Raw genomic sequence first — 15,834 nt, 5'->3', positions numbered from 1 at the left:
TATTTCTTCTTCCTCTACCCTCTCAAAGTCATTTTTCTTTCCTTGAGACATCTCTTAAGCTTTTTTTTCTTTCTTTTTTTTTCTTATTCCAATTCCGCTTATATTAATCTTTGCTCATTTGTTGTTCATATTGCTGTGGTGGATCTTTTTCTCCAATTTGGTTCCTGTTTTTTCACTATATATTTTTAAAATTTTTGTGTAAACCTCATACTATACTCTTCTTTTTTTCTTACTCCATTCTGGCTTCTTCCCTCCCTTTTTTATTTACAATGTAAATTTTATTTTCTTTCTCTCCTTGCCTCATTTATATTCCCTACTCTTATTTTTTCTCCTCCCTCTAACCCCTCAAAATCATTTTTCTTTCAGTTAGTCATCTTATATTCATTTTTATTTCTTACAATAGTCTTAATCTCTTTACACCTTTATTAATATTTGCTCATTTGCTGTTGATAGTGTGGTTGCAGGTGGAAGTTTTTTTGTGGGTGTGGGTTTGTTTTCTTGGTTGGTTGGTTTTTTTTTCTAGCAACACCTGTACAACAGCATGCAAGATGTGGTGCATAGTGTGCCCCTTGGTCAGCCAGCCAAAGGGAAGGACCCACCAAAGAATGACCCAACAACCAAAACTCAATTACAACCAGAGAGCCCACATAAATGGCATAAAAGGGCATCCCACTCAGGTGAGCATGGAGACAGTACCACTGAGTCCCACAGGTCTCCTACCACAGAAGGTCATACCACAAAGACAGAGACTCAAAGCAGATAAATCTAATATGCAGAATCACATAAAAAGAGTCACATAAAATAGGGACAAAGATACAACCCCCAATTGAAAGGAAAGGAGGAATCCCCAGAAAGAGTGCTAAATGAAATTGAGGCAAGCAAACTATCAGACATTGAGTTCAAAATAATGGTTATAAGAATGCTCAAGAAGCAACAGAAAGTCTGAATAGACTGATATAAACTAGTGAAATTGAAGCAGTAATAAAAAAGAAACCTCCCAACACACAAAAGCCCTGGACTGGATGGCTTCACAGGCAAATTTTACTACATATTTAAAGAAGGGCTAACTCCTATCCTTCTCAAACTATTCCAAAAAATTCAAGAAGAAGGAGAAGACTTCCAAACTCTTTACAAGGCCAGTGTAATCCTAATTCCAAGACAGAGAAAGAAAACTACAGGCCAATACCTCTGATGAAAATAGATGCTAAAATCCTCAACAAAATACTGGCAATCCAGATCTGGCTTTACATGAAAAAGAGCATACACCATGATCAAGTGGGATTCATTCCAGGGATGCAAGGATGGTACAATATTGCAAATCAATAAATGTAGTATACCACATAAAATGAAACAAAAATCACGTGATGTATCAGTAGATGCTGAAAAAGCATTTGATAAAGTACAGCACCCATTTACAATAAAACACTCAGCAAAATGGGAATAGAGAGGGCATACCTCAACATAATAAAAGGCCATTTACAAGAAATCTACAGCCAACATCATACTCAATGAGCAAAAACTAAAATTTTTCTCCCTAAGAGCAGGAATAAGACAAAGTCATCCATTTTCACTGCTTTTATTCAACATAGTATTAGAAGTTCTAGCCACAGCAATCAGACAAGAAAAAGAAATAAAATGCATCAAAATTGGAAGGAAGTAAAACTGTCATTGTTTGCAGATGACATGATAGTGCACATAGAAAACGCTATAGTCTCAGCCCTGGCTGGCGTAGCTCAGTGGATTGAGCATGGGCTGGGAACCAAAGTGCCCCAGGTTTGATTCCCAGCTAGGGTACATGCCTGGGTTGCAGGCCATAACCCCCAGCAACCGCACATTGATGTTTCTCTCTCTCTCTCTCTACCTCCCTTCCCTCACTAAAAATAAAAAAATAAAATAAATAAAAATAAATAAGAAAACCCTATAGTCTCCACCAAAAAACTACTCAACCCAATAAATGAATTTGGCAAAATAGTGGGATACAGAGTCAATATTCAGAAATCAAAGGCATTTTTGTACAACAATGAAATGTCAGAAACAAAAACTAGGGAAAAAATCCCATTTACTATAGCAACCAGAAAAATGAAGTACTAGAAATGAACTTAACCAAGGAGGTAAAAGACCTATAGTTGGAAAACTAAAGAATACTGAAGAAAAAGTTTAAGAAAGATACAAATAAATGGAAACACATACCGTGTTCATGAATTGAAAGAATTAATATCATTAAAATGTTTATACTACCCAAAATGATCTATAGGTTCAATGCAATCCTTATTAAAATACCAATGGCATATTTCACGGATCTAGCACAAATATTTCAAAAATTTATTTGGAAGCAAAAATGACCCTAATGTACCAGCAATCTTGAGAAAGAAGAACAAAGTAGGAGGCATCATAATACCTGATATCAAACCATATTACAAGTCCATTGTAATCAAAGCAGTCTGGTACTGGCATAAACACAGACACAGATCAATGGAACAAAATAGAGGGCTCAGAAATAAACCCATGTATCAACAGTCAATATTTGACAAAATGGACAGGAGCATAAAATGGAGTAAAAATAGCCTCTTCAATAAACAGTGTTGGGAGATCTGGGAGCTACATGCAAAAAATTAAAACTCGACCACCAACTTACGCCATACACGAGCATAAACTCAAAATGGATAAAAGACTTAAAGACGAGTCGTGACACCATAAAAGTCCTACAGAAAAACATAGGCAGTAAAATTTCATATATCCCACACAGCAATATTTTGGCCAATATATCTCCTAAGGCAAAGGAAATGAAAAAAAAATAAACAAATGGTACTGCATCAAATTAAAAAGCTTCTGCACAGCCAAAGAAAACATCATCAAAATGAAAAGGGATCCAACAGTATGATAAAATGTATTTGCCAGTGATGCCTCGGGTGAGGGTTTGATCTCCAAAATATATAAAGAACCCATGACTCAGTGCCAAGAAGACAAACAATCCAGTTAAAAAATGGACAAAGGACCTGAACAGACAATTCTCCAAGGAAGCCATACAGAGGACCCATAGATATATGAAGGGCTGTTCAGCATCACTAGCCATTAGGGAGATGCAAATTAAAACCACAATGAGGTATCACCTCACACCTGTCAGAATGGCCAACATTGACAAATCAACAAACAAGTGCTGGCGAGGTTGTGGAGAAAACGGGATCCTAGTGCACTGTTGGTGGGAATGAAGCCACTGAAAACAGTATAGAATTTCCTCAAAAAGCTAAACATAGAACTGCCTTTTGACCCAGCAATTTCACTTCTGGGAATACACCCTAAGAATCCTGAAACACCAGTTATAAAGAACCTATGCACCCCTATGTTCATAGCAGCATTATTTACAATAGCCAAGTGCTGGAAGCAACCTAAGTGCCCATCAGCAAATGAATGGATCAAAAAACTATGGTACATTTACACAATGAAATAGTACACAGCAGAAAGAAGGAACATCTACCCTTCACGACAGCATGGATGGAATTGGAGAATACTATGCTAAGTGAAATAAGCGAGGTGATGAAAGACAAATACCATATGATCTCACCAATAAGTGGAACCTAATTAACAAAACAAATAAGCAAAATAGAGCCGGGGGCATGGAAACAAGGAACAGACTGACAGTGACCAGAGGAGTGGGGGGAGGGGCACAAAGCTGTAAAGAATGGAAAGGCACTAGTCAAAGAATATATGTGAATGACCTATGGACATGGTCAACAGGGTGGCCATGTTGACTGTGTGAGCGGGGGGTTGGAATGGGCAGAGGAGAGCCAAGGGGGGAAATTGTGACAACCTTAATAGAACAACAATAACATACTTAATTAAAAATATGATAGAACAGGCATCTTGGGTGGTACTTCTCCATTTTATTTATATGTGACCTGGATAAAATTACATAATTAAACTATTGCCAAAAAAAAATACCTTCTCCAGCTCTGAAAGGGCACTCTGATAAGAACTTCCTCACTCAGAGCTTGGGGAACTTCTAATACAAATATTTTCCTCTTGAAAAGCCTTTTGCCCGGGGCACACAATATTTGTCAATGTGGCCAATGGTGAAAAGGCACCTCTCTGCACTTGATCACTCCACTCTGATGGCTAATTTTGGAAGCCACTTTCCATTTCCACTGGTTCACAAGCACCTGCATTTGCTGGCACACAGCTGCTCACTATGACACTGGCTTCTAAATGGATATAAGTATATTCATTTCCTTGTATAAGAAAAATGAATACATTTTTCAAAAGAGTAAATAGGCTTTGGTAAGTATATAAGACAGCTCAATAGAATGTCAGGGGTTAAAATAAAATGATTAATGTCTGCTTCATTACTTATTCATTTGTTGTTCTTAGATTTAATCTTTTAATCAATCCTTCCAGCCACCGAAATGAAGATAATAATTCTTACTTTTGTTCTTTTGTTTCAGTCAATTAGATTTGCAGAGTGACTTGTGATTCTCAGATAAAAAGTATTAAGTTTTCTCATTTACACATTGTAAGACTAGTGGGTGATGAGCTGATGAGTTTAAAATGCTCTGCCTTCAGGGCCGGTCTGGAAAACCACAGTACATTAATTTTGGTTACATAATTTATTGTGATTTCTTCTCTAGATAGACTTTAATACATTATGCAATCATGCAATCATTTGTACACAATTGCCTTTGAATTATATTCTTTTTTGATCTGATGCCTGTTTTTGCACATTCATTCATGTGAACACACTCTTAATATTCTACATTTATGATGCGTCCATTCTAAAATTAAGTTAGTTTTCAATTTCTGACAACTCCGGAAGGAAGGGGTGGAGGTCTAAGTTGGCAAGCTAGCTCATACAGTGGGCTTGTAGTTCTCCCTGTTAGATTGCCTGTGCTTTCATTCCTGGTATCAGAGGAATCATTCTGACTAGAGAAGCACATTCACAGCAACACACTGAAAAGAAAAAAAAATCAAGAGGAGATGGGGCATTTAACTGTGTCATGCAAGAAAATTTTTCACCAATAGAAAGTAAATCATATTCAGTATTAGTGCATAAATGAGTGGCTTCCAGTCTTTTTAGAACGTAGAATAAATATAGGAGAGTAAGTAGAATACTTTCTCCTGAACCTCAGACCCACATCCAATGTCATTCCCTCACATTCCTCACCAATCATCTCTAGAGGGACATCCAAGTTTCATAGAACCAATTTCCAACCTTTAAGAGAAAGATCCTAGCTGTGATATCAGTGAAAGAAGGAAACATTAAAAGAAGTCTCTTTGGCTTCTTTAAAAGAATATGCTAGAAAAATAAAGATTAATGTTACTAAATGTAGCACAGCACAAATCACAGAACAAGATGAAACACTCTTGTAGTTTCAAAGGTGTTTCAATCACAGGGTGCTGTAGTCTCTACGCAGGATGCTTTAACAAATCTGTTTTCTGGCGTTTGAAGTAGGGGCTAGCTCAGCTATTCCTGGTACCCCCACCATGACACCTACAAGGGGGACCCATAGCAACCGTTCCTCAGTTGGTGGTATTTTTCTAACTTGCTAGGCTGCAATCCAAACACTGTCAGCAAGAAAATTTCCCAAATGACTCTTATAAAGAAATGAATATTTTTCTTGCCAGCTAACATATTTTCTTCAGCAGACATATGCCTTTCTTAGGCAGATATTCTGGGTAATATCTCTAAATCAAAGGGTGATTATGTGTCATGGAGGGACTATATACATTTTAGAACATGGGCTCAAATAATAATTGCTGTGTGTGATAAGTCAGACTTTTAGCAAAATTTCCTTGAAAAAACAAAAAACTATATCTAATATAAATTAGTAGTCATAAACTGATGACAACAAGTTTAAGAAACAGAATTAAATTACACAGTGACTGCTTACTATTTTCAGCAATCCGTATACAGACACAAAAAGGCAATTATGGTTTTCACTGCGTATGTGGTATCAAAGTTTATTGAAAGTTATTTTTAAATGTCTCACATGCTTCATTATATTGCTTCTTTTAATCTTTACAATAGCTCTGTCAGATAAATATCATGCCCATTTCACATTAAGAAAACAGGGAATCATGGAGCTGAATGGACAGTGAAACGCATGGATCTCCAACTGGAAAACCCATAGTTTTCTTACTAAACAATGCTGCATCCCAGGAATGACATTAGCTACTTATACTAAAAGAACATATTAAAATTTACTGTTTAATTTTTGTTAAAATAAAACCTTCAACCTGATCCTAAAGAGAAACCATCACAGAGCATAACGAACATGAGCTTTCTAATCTTAGCCTTATTGCTTACTGGTTATGTAACTCCAGGCAATTTACCTAACTTTTCTGTGCTTTGGTTTCAACACTTGTAAAACTGAGACACTTCTAGGTACATAAAAAATATGATTTAATTAAAAATGAGTGAGTAGTTCACAAATGTTGGAAATTTTATTTTATTTTTAAACTTTTTTATAAAATATAGTTGGCATACAATATTATATTAGTTTCAAGTGTACAACATAGTGATTTAATATTTGTATACTTTATGATGTGATCACCACACTAAGCCTAGCAATCACCTGATACAATGCAAAGTTATCACACTAATATTGACCGTATTCCTTGAGCTGTGCACTATATATCTTTGTGGCTTATTTATTTTATATGTGAACATTGATACCTCTTAATCTCTTGTGCGGTTTTCACCCATTGCCCTACCCTCTCCCCTCTGACAACCTTATCAGTTTGGTCTCTGTTTCTGTTAGTAGGTTTTTGTTTTAAAATAAGGTGTAGAGTAGTGTAACAGAGGGTTTGATACTCAGTAAATGCTGAATTTTCTATTCCACTTTTCATATTTTTAAAAATCACATTGCATGAAATATCACAACATATAATTTTGCCAAAAGAACATGCTATGTATATTCTTGTGTACCATGTTGCTCTCCCCTAAACATGTATTATGAACATCTTTCAGTTCAATAAATATAGGTTTGCATTATGCTTTTGAATGATTTCATTGCATTCTATTGGTGGACATACTATTGTTATAGAACAACAAGGGGACAAGGGGGGACCAAAGCAATATACTATTACCCTAAAGGAACCCCCCAGGTTTGTTATGTCCACCGCCAGAGGAAAGACGTCTCTCAATGTCAGAGATTCGTGAAAAGGAAAGGAAATGTTTATTTAATGCTATCCAAACTTAAAGTAGTGACCTAATGTCTTCATCAAAACCCCAAGTCCCTTAAAACACCCACAGACACACACAGTCCTTCCTTCCCCCTTTGCCCAGTCTGGAGTACCATATCTCAGGAAAAGAAATAGAAGTCCGTGGCTTAGGCAGCCCCCAGTTCCTCACAGTAATCTATCTCGGCTGGTAGGCCTCCGTCGGTTGCCGGCATCATCAGCTGTGTCGCTGGGATCTCTGCTAAAGCTGGGTGGTGGTTCCCCCTTCTAAAGCTGCAAGGGTCCCCACTCTGGCAAAGCCTTGAAATTCTCCTTTACTGCCCCAGCTGCGTGGTCCTCTCTGCACAATGGCTGTGGGAGTCTCCACTCTGCCAAAGCCTTGTGGTTCTCTCTCCCAGGGCCACAGGAGTGCCCACTCAGCCAAAACCGCGTGGTTCTCCCTTCAATGGCTGCCGCAGCTGGGTTTAAATCCCTGTGCCAATCTTCCTCTGCAGCTCCATTTCTGACTCCTCCCACAATTGAACACACTTGCCAGCACTCCCATATCCTTCCAGCTTCACTGGGCTGCCATCGTGGGTCTGGGCAGGCGTGGCCCAATATCATGGAGTCAATCTTCTCCAAGCTCCCATGCAGGCGCTGTAACTCAGGGGACCTGCCCCCGCCTCTTCCCCGCCCCTTCCCCGCCAGTTGCATCTTGGTGGGGAAGTTACTTCATTCCCTGGCTCAAAGCATGGCCACAGCTATTTAACATACCGATGCAACCAGTTAAAGGTTATAGATATGTTAAATGACCACACCAAAGGTTAGCTGCAAGGCTGTTGCTATGCAAAAACAGCTCTCAATGGCCCTGCTCCATTTGTCCCTTCCTCCAACCCACACCTGGGGTGGGGGGATGAAGACATCCTAATATTTCCTGAACACCTTGAGTTCTGGACCCCATTCCAAATCCCTATTTGGAGCACCCCTCTTGGCTGCACCCTGTTACACTATAATTTACCTAATCATATGTGTTTAGACACTTGGTCTGTTTACAAATAATTCTCCTTGCCTACATCTCTGCACAGATGTCTAAATAGGTCTGAATAGGTCTGTTTTCTTCCAACAAAATAAGCCCAAAATAAAACACACTGGTTGATCCATGGAGCATTTTTTAATTTCCTTTCTGCATTATAAACAAATCTATGGAGATTCATGTGATTTTGAGGAGGAATATAAAAATAATTAAATATATTCATACATATGATTGTGCAAGTAATAAAAAAGGAAACTAGCATTTAATGGTCAAAACAACATTAAAAGGTACACATTGATAGAACAATGTGTACATTTTAAATTATGATTAAAATAGACAAACTGGTTTTGAGTTATTTATCATGGGAGGTAAAGAACATTAACTTCTACTGAACATGAAATCTATTTTGGATGAGGACTATTTCATAAGCAAATGCTGATCAATAGCTTCAAGGTAAAAAGTAGTAAATTGTGTTTCCTTTTTGGGCTTTTGCTCCTGCTTTTCCTGGCGATAAAACTACTTGCTTGGTTAACCCCATTTATAGGACAATAAAGTTATTTCTTTCTGTTTTTTAATCTTTTATGTAGGCACCTTTTCTCTATTGAAATAATGGAAGTTAGGTCACTGTCATCTCCTACCTTTAAAGCATTCAGTTTCCCCCTTGGCCTGAGCTACTTACCTGCTTTTTCTATTGTGTGTATTTTGTCTTCAATTGGAAGCACAGTGGCTCTTCATCCAGTTTGCGCACTAGAGCCCCCCTGTAAAGCTTTGCAAAAATATTCAGAAGCTGCTGCCTTCCCCAAAGATTCTAGTTTAATTGATTAGAGATAGAACCCCAGACAGAAATAGTTTTTAAGTATCGCTGGTCTGATTCTAGTCACTAGGTCTAAGAATCACTGGTTTTGAGAAAACTATTGACCTCTTCTAGAATTCAATTAGTCAGCACAGGGTTAAGCAAATGTGTAGTTTATTTCTTAATCAGATAAAAATGGTACTGATCCAGAGGCTCAACATTTTGGATCAGGAAACAGGAGAAAAGATGACTCTTAATATGTCTGTAAATCAGAAGTGCAGTGTGAAGTGGACATTACCCAGAGGGACTTGGGAAGGCTTGCATGATCTCGTCTCCATCAATATGAATGATTATGCTGAAGATAATGAAAAAGTGTTCTATCATGGCAATTGCTTGTCTTTTTTGAAAGAGAAAACTATGAGCTATCAGAGTTTGATGGGACTTTAATTCAAGTTGCGAATGCACCTGTAGATCAAATTGCCCTCCTCTGGGGACAAATGCTTGCCCAAGTTACTCTGTTGGGTTCTCTGGGAGCAGATCCCTCCATGCAGTGCAGATGCAAAAAGGAATAGGTGTCAGCAATGTGGAACAGAGAAAGCTCTCTCTGCTGGGGGCAGGTCAGGGTCTGGTGTTTGTGCTGTTCCACATGACCGAGTCAAGGACAGAAGCTACTGCCCTGGGAGAGGGCACATGCGCTAGGGAATAGAAGGAAGGAGGACTGGATGCAGCACAGAAGAAGAGAGGACAAGCTGTATCCAGGCTGCATGTCCCTGACTGTGTCCTAAGGAGCCCAGCAGTGCGGTCTCTTCTCACACCAATGCTCCTTCTCTCATACTGTGGGGCACGCTAATGAAGCAACTTCTGAATTTCAGCCCATTACACACAACTCTTCACGAACAAGAAAATTTCATTAGAATACTTAAGTGCAGATATTGCACTTCCACATTTAAAAAAATACACTTTTTAAAATAAACAATTTTATTTTTTCTAAACTGGCTCTTGTGCAGAAATGGCTTAGACTTTAAGAAAATATAAATCTCACCATTCTTTTAACAAGTGGTAGTATAAAGGAAGATTTTTATAAAATATTTTTTCTACACTTAAGTGGGGAAAATTAAACGGAATGATAGGGGGTGTTTAGCATTTTTATCTTAATAAAACAGAACTTGCAATATAGAGACTTGCACATCTTCATTATCATAATATGACAGTGTATATAATAATGAAGGCTGAGGATTAAAAAGATTTCAAGATATACCAATGTTAAAGAAAGCAATACTCAGTGACTCAGCAAACATGGTTTCCAGCATCGTGAAGCTTGCATACTCATTAAATAGAAAAATATGTGATTGGTTATAAAGCAAGAAAAAGAACAGGCTTTAAGATATTGGAGTCTACCTGAAGTATAATATACATATTTCTTCTTGTCTTCTTAACACTCGAGAAGAGGTTTTTGTACTCCTGAAACACAAGGCTGGAATGAATTCCTCTGGAGAAACCAGTGAAATTGAAGTCAAAATAAAGATCTGATCTATTAAGGGACTGACCATTCAGGTATTATGATTCCAAATAGGGGAATCCTACTGTGATATCAGGAGCTAGCATCTGGCCGCCTCCTCTGGCAGCATCTGTGGGTAGCTCTGTATCACTTGACTCTGTGCTTCAGGGATGTGTTGGTAAGATGTCAAATGTAAAAGAAAAAAACAAAATGTAAATGCTATGGCCATCTTCTATACATAACTGGAAGGTTTAGAGAACTTCCCCTCTGAGAATTACCAGAACTGTTATTTGTCCATCTTCCTGGATGTCACTCCTTTAAGAAGCACGTGGCATTGCAACATCAAGGCAAAATGACAAAGAATGAGCTACAAAAGAGTTCATTTGAAAGGCTAAAAGGCTAAGACATCATGTCAAAAGAATAATACTAATGACAGAGTAGCGCAGGCACTCTTCCAAGTGCTTTGCTTATATTATGGCTATTTTAAAATGTCTTCAAGTTCAACACTCCTCCCATTGAGAGGTGAGACCTGTGTTCCTTCCCCTCAACTCTGGAGGAAACCTAATGACTTATAACTGAGAGACTGCAGCAGAAATTTGCTGCATAGCTTTTGAGGCTAGATGAGAAAGGGCTGTGAAGCTTCTACCTCATTCTGTGGGGTGCTCTCTCTGCGTAAAACGCGCTGTAAAAAGTCCAACTACCCTGAGACTGACATTCAGGAGAGGCCATGTATATTGCTCCAGTGGACAGACAGGGCTGAGCTCCCAGCTGTCAGGCAGCTTCTAGTATCAGCTACATGAGTGAGCCCTCTCGGGTAGCCAGACCATTAATGTCTTCAGCTGCCTGAGGCTCTAACTGAGAATGACCCTGCTGAGACTTACCAAATGCCTCACTCACAAATCATGAGCACAACAGAAGGGGTGTTTTATGCCATTAAGATTTGGACTAATCCTTTGTTATGAAACAGTTTAACTAGAGAATATATTGACTCATTTAATCCTCACAACAGCCTAACAAAATATCTACTGTTATTATTCTCATTTTTCAGATGAAGAGAGTGACTCCCAGAGATGTTAAGTGGTATTTTCAATGTCACAGATCTTCTGAGCAGCGATGCTGGCATTTGAATCCAGGTAATCAGGTTCCAGGGTCCTTGCTCTTAAGGATCTTGAAATGGTTGTTATCATATCTGATTATTTTCTGTAATTTTTTCAGATTATCAATAAGATTGAGCATATTGATCATTGAGATTATTAATAAGATTGGAACATATTTCTTTCTCTTGTTTTTAGATTTTATTTATTTATTTATTTATTTATTTATTTATTTTTAGGAGAGGGGAAAGAAGGAGAAAGAGAGGGAGAGAAACATCAATGGGTGGTTGCACCTCACACACCCCCTACTGGTGACCTGGCCTGCAGCCCAGGCATGTGCCCTAAACCAGGAATCGAACTGGCAACCCCCTGGTTCATAGACCTGCACTCAATCCACTGTGCTACACCAGCCAGGGCTGAAGCATATTTCATTTCTCAAATTTTTGTCAGTGCTTATTGATTTCATAATAAATTTTAACATAATCAAACCCATTGTCGATTAAAGGCACAGCATTTACTTTCATTAGTATGTGCCTTTCATTTCAAAGAATAATTAATATTTTTGAGTTCTATATATTTTCTTACATAGCTTTAGCTTTTTGACTTTTTTACAACAAAGAATCAAAGTATTTCTAAGAACTTGGGAGATCAAAATAATTTTTTGTTGGGAACCGCCCTGACTGGTATCAGAAGCTGAAACCCCCGCCTAGGCTAAGGCTAAGGGAACGCCCTTGCAACTGTAAGCCAGCAAGGAGACAAAAGCTTATCTCCCTGGCAGGAATGCTGTTTCTGCTGCTTTATTCATGACTGAACCCCAAAAAGCTTGGTCGGTTAGCCAAAGACGGGTAAGATTCCCCATGGGGGGAATGACCTAAGACAGGCACGATCACTTTGGGAGGCCCCCCAAAAGAAGGACTTGGGGGGCTGCAGCAAAAGGGGGTGATGGACCCTCGCTCCTCGGCTTTGACATAGCCTGAGTTCTCAGCATTTGGGAAAAAACCTCCTTGTCTCCCAGTTGCCTTAGTTCCTTTGCTCCATCTAAGCCTGAAACAATGACAGGGTGGTGCAGCTCTGTACTGAGAAGTGCGGATTCCCGGGGTGATCAGGCCTAAGAAAGAACATGTAAATTACTGTGAAACCTTCTTTGTTTAGAATGCTCTCAGTTGAATGAGAAGGGTCTAAGGAGGAAGTTAGTTTGTTCCTAAGTCTTACAGCTCTTTGACCCCGACTCAATAGACCAGAGTTCTTTGTTTTCTATGATTCCTTACTTCCCCCTAATGAGTACTGTACTTTACCTGAATTATTATGCAAAATGAGCCCCATAAAAGCAGGTATGGACGGTAAATCAGCGCTCTCCCCACTAGGGGGGGTGGCCATTTCGTCCCTACTTCCCCACAGAAACTAGTTTGTCTCTGTGTATGTGTTTTTTCTCACGTGTTTATCGTCGAGCCATCCACAGCATTCCGTGGTCACTGCTGGCCGGTGACCCACATGCAACAATTTTTTAAATTAAAAATTTTGTTTTTCACATTTAGGCCTTTAAGTCACCTTGAACTTATTTTTTGGTAGGGTTTTAGGTAGGAATTTCGGTTTACTTTGTTCTCAAAAGATACAACACATTCCATTGTATCACATGTGATTTCCTCATATTTCATTTTTTTGGAATTTTTATTTTGTTCTACTCTTTAAGTTTGCTATTTCTATGTTATCAATCATGTTGTATTAGTTAGCATATAGTCTTATAATTTCCCAATGATTTCCTTTTTTTCAAATCTATCTTGACTATTGTCAACTCCTTGCTCTCCTATCTGAATTTTATAAAGAGCTTTTTTATGGTTTTATGAAAAACTCTGCAATAAAATTGGATTTAAGGGATAATAAGATACTTTCTGAAAATGAACCTTCCTACCTAGGAACATGGCATTTTTACAAGTCTTTGTGCCTTTAAATACTCTATTATTTTCCACAAAAATATTAAATCTTTAATATTTAATATTTTTGTGGAAATATTAAATATTTTTGTTATATTTACTCCTGGATATCTTACAGAGTCCTTTGCTATTCTCCAGGTTGAACAGATGAAACTTTAAACAAATAAATCCGGTATTCAGAGAATGATAAATTTTATAAAGTAAAAAATGGGAATATAATAGACTATTACTGGAATAGGATAGAGTGAACTATTTTAGGCAGATTAATAAACAGTTCCATATGAGAAAGTTATACTTTGCCTGAGACCTAAATGGTGAAAAAGTGCTAGCCCTATAAAAGTATATAAGAAGAAGAACCAGCAATACCAGGTCCCTGAAGGACCAGTATACCTAGAACAAAATAGAGCAGAAGGAGTTGCATGAGATTTAGTCAGACCATGAAGAACCTTACAAACCCATTTAAGGAACTTAGATGAGTGTGGACTATGGGTTTGCAGATTTGTTCTGACCTCTGCGAGACCACTGAGACTGACCCCTTTGAAGAGACCAACTATAGGGCTATGGATGCCTAAGATACATGGTATAAGTCAACTTCTGCACACTGGGAGTGACCTCAAAGTAAGTGTGGTCAAACTCCAGAACTATAACAGCAATGGAAGTATTATACACTTTTGGCTGATAGACCCATGAGAAGAAGAATCATACTTGACCTTCAGGTTCCAATGGTTTGCCATAGGGTATTGGTGGACACTTGACAAAAACTCTTTTTATTAATTACTGTGAGTGTTTGTATTACCACTAGTCTCCTGTCCTCACACAGCATTCTGGTTCTACTTACTGAAGCAATCTTTTCCAAAACTCAGCCAGAGTTCTCCCTGACCAGTCTGTCTGCCATGGATATTTACTTATGGACTCATCTGTCAACTAGACATCTGGCCATTATCAAAATTTTCTATCCCATTTAAAGTGAAGGATAACTTTCAGGGCTAACATGCATTTAGCTATATTTGTCTGAATCTTCTCACAATTTCCTTTCATAGACTTCCTAAGGCCCATCAGGTAGTTACTTCTTCTGGCCCATGCCCACTCAATCACTGGACACCTTTTTCATGAAGCTCTTACACAGTGAGATGACAGCATCACACAGTGATTACAGTGGAGCTGGATCATTAACTGCGATGGTGTAATTGACTCCAGATTAACTCAGTTCTTAGTTTTCCTCCAAGTGTTCATCTGAATTTTTAAAAAATGTATGAAAGAAGGCAATGTAGATAAAAGTATTTAGGGAGGGAAGGATTCTTCCCAAAAGCCAAAATATATTTGGAGGTTTTCAATGGGCATATGAGAAATAAAGCCACATGGAAATCTTGACTCAGCACTAAAATGTTATTTTGAAAGCTGACCTTGACAGTGCCTGTTATAGATTTCTTCCACCCCCACATGACTCATTGCCTTAAGGACATTTGGGAATGGAAATGCCCATTAGCTCTTCATCTTTTACCATCAATAGAACAATTATTTCCCATGTCCTTAAGCAGCTCCCACTTAAGTGACTTATATTAATTCTTCCAAATCCTCAAGATTACACAATACTCAGTATTATCACAGAAGGTTGGGGTAGAACTTCAAAGCCAGACTTTACAGTTTCTTTTATCACTTACTCTGGAGCTTCAGGCAGGTTATATGACCTTTCTGTGCCTCAAGTTTTGTTTTCTTTAAGAGTTGATTATGGAGTTTTTTTTGGATCAATTGACTGATGTGCATAAAACAGACCTTGACATATAACAATTATTCAGCATATGTTTTCTGCTATTAATATTTTTTGACAGATGCCCTACTTCTCTCTCATCAAATGTCAGTCCTAAACAATGAGTACTGATTATGTCACAGTTTACATAAGCCATCAAGCCTGAACACTCCTATATTCTCATCCTTTCTTTCTTGCTAAGTTAGCTTCTACCATCCTTCACTTTTTATCTCCCATTTTAGGAATTATTCCTCCACCGAAGATGATCAGTTCAGCTGTGCACCAGATATAGTCTCTTCCAGAGCCTTGTTAATTAATTATTCCCTCTCAAATATTTTCAACATTTTTTCTCCAATGGTTCTTTAATTCTGGCCCATAAATATGTCCAAGTGTCTTATTTAAAAAAAAATTCCATAGTATAGCCACTTTGGAAGACAATCCAGCAATAGCACTCCTGAGTATTTAATCAAATGAGTTGAAAAGTTATGTCTACACAAAAACCTGCACATGAAATGTTTGTAGCATCTGTATTCAAAATTGTGAAAAAATTGAAGGCAACCAAGATGTCCTTTAATGGATGAATGGA

This window comes from Phyllostomus hastatus, unplaced genomic scaffold, assembly GCF_019186645.2.
Source record: "Phyllostomus hastatus isolate PE091 unplaced genomic scaffold, TTU_PhHast_1.1 phas_contig_137, whole genome shotgun sequence".
Lineage (NCBI taxonomy): Eukaryota > Metazoa > Chordata > Mammalia > Chiroptera > Phyllostomidae > Phyllostomus > Phyllostomus hastatus.
The sequence above is the reverse complement of the archived record's forward strand: the minus strand, read 5'-3'. Positions refer to the sequence as shown.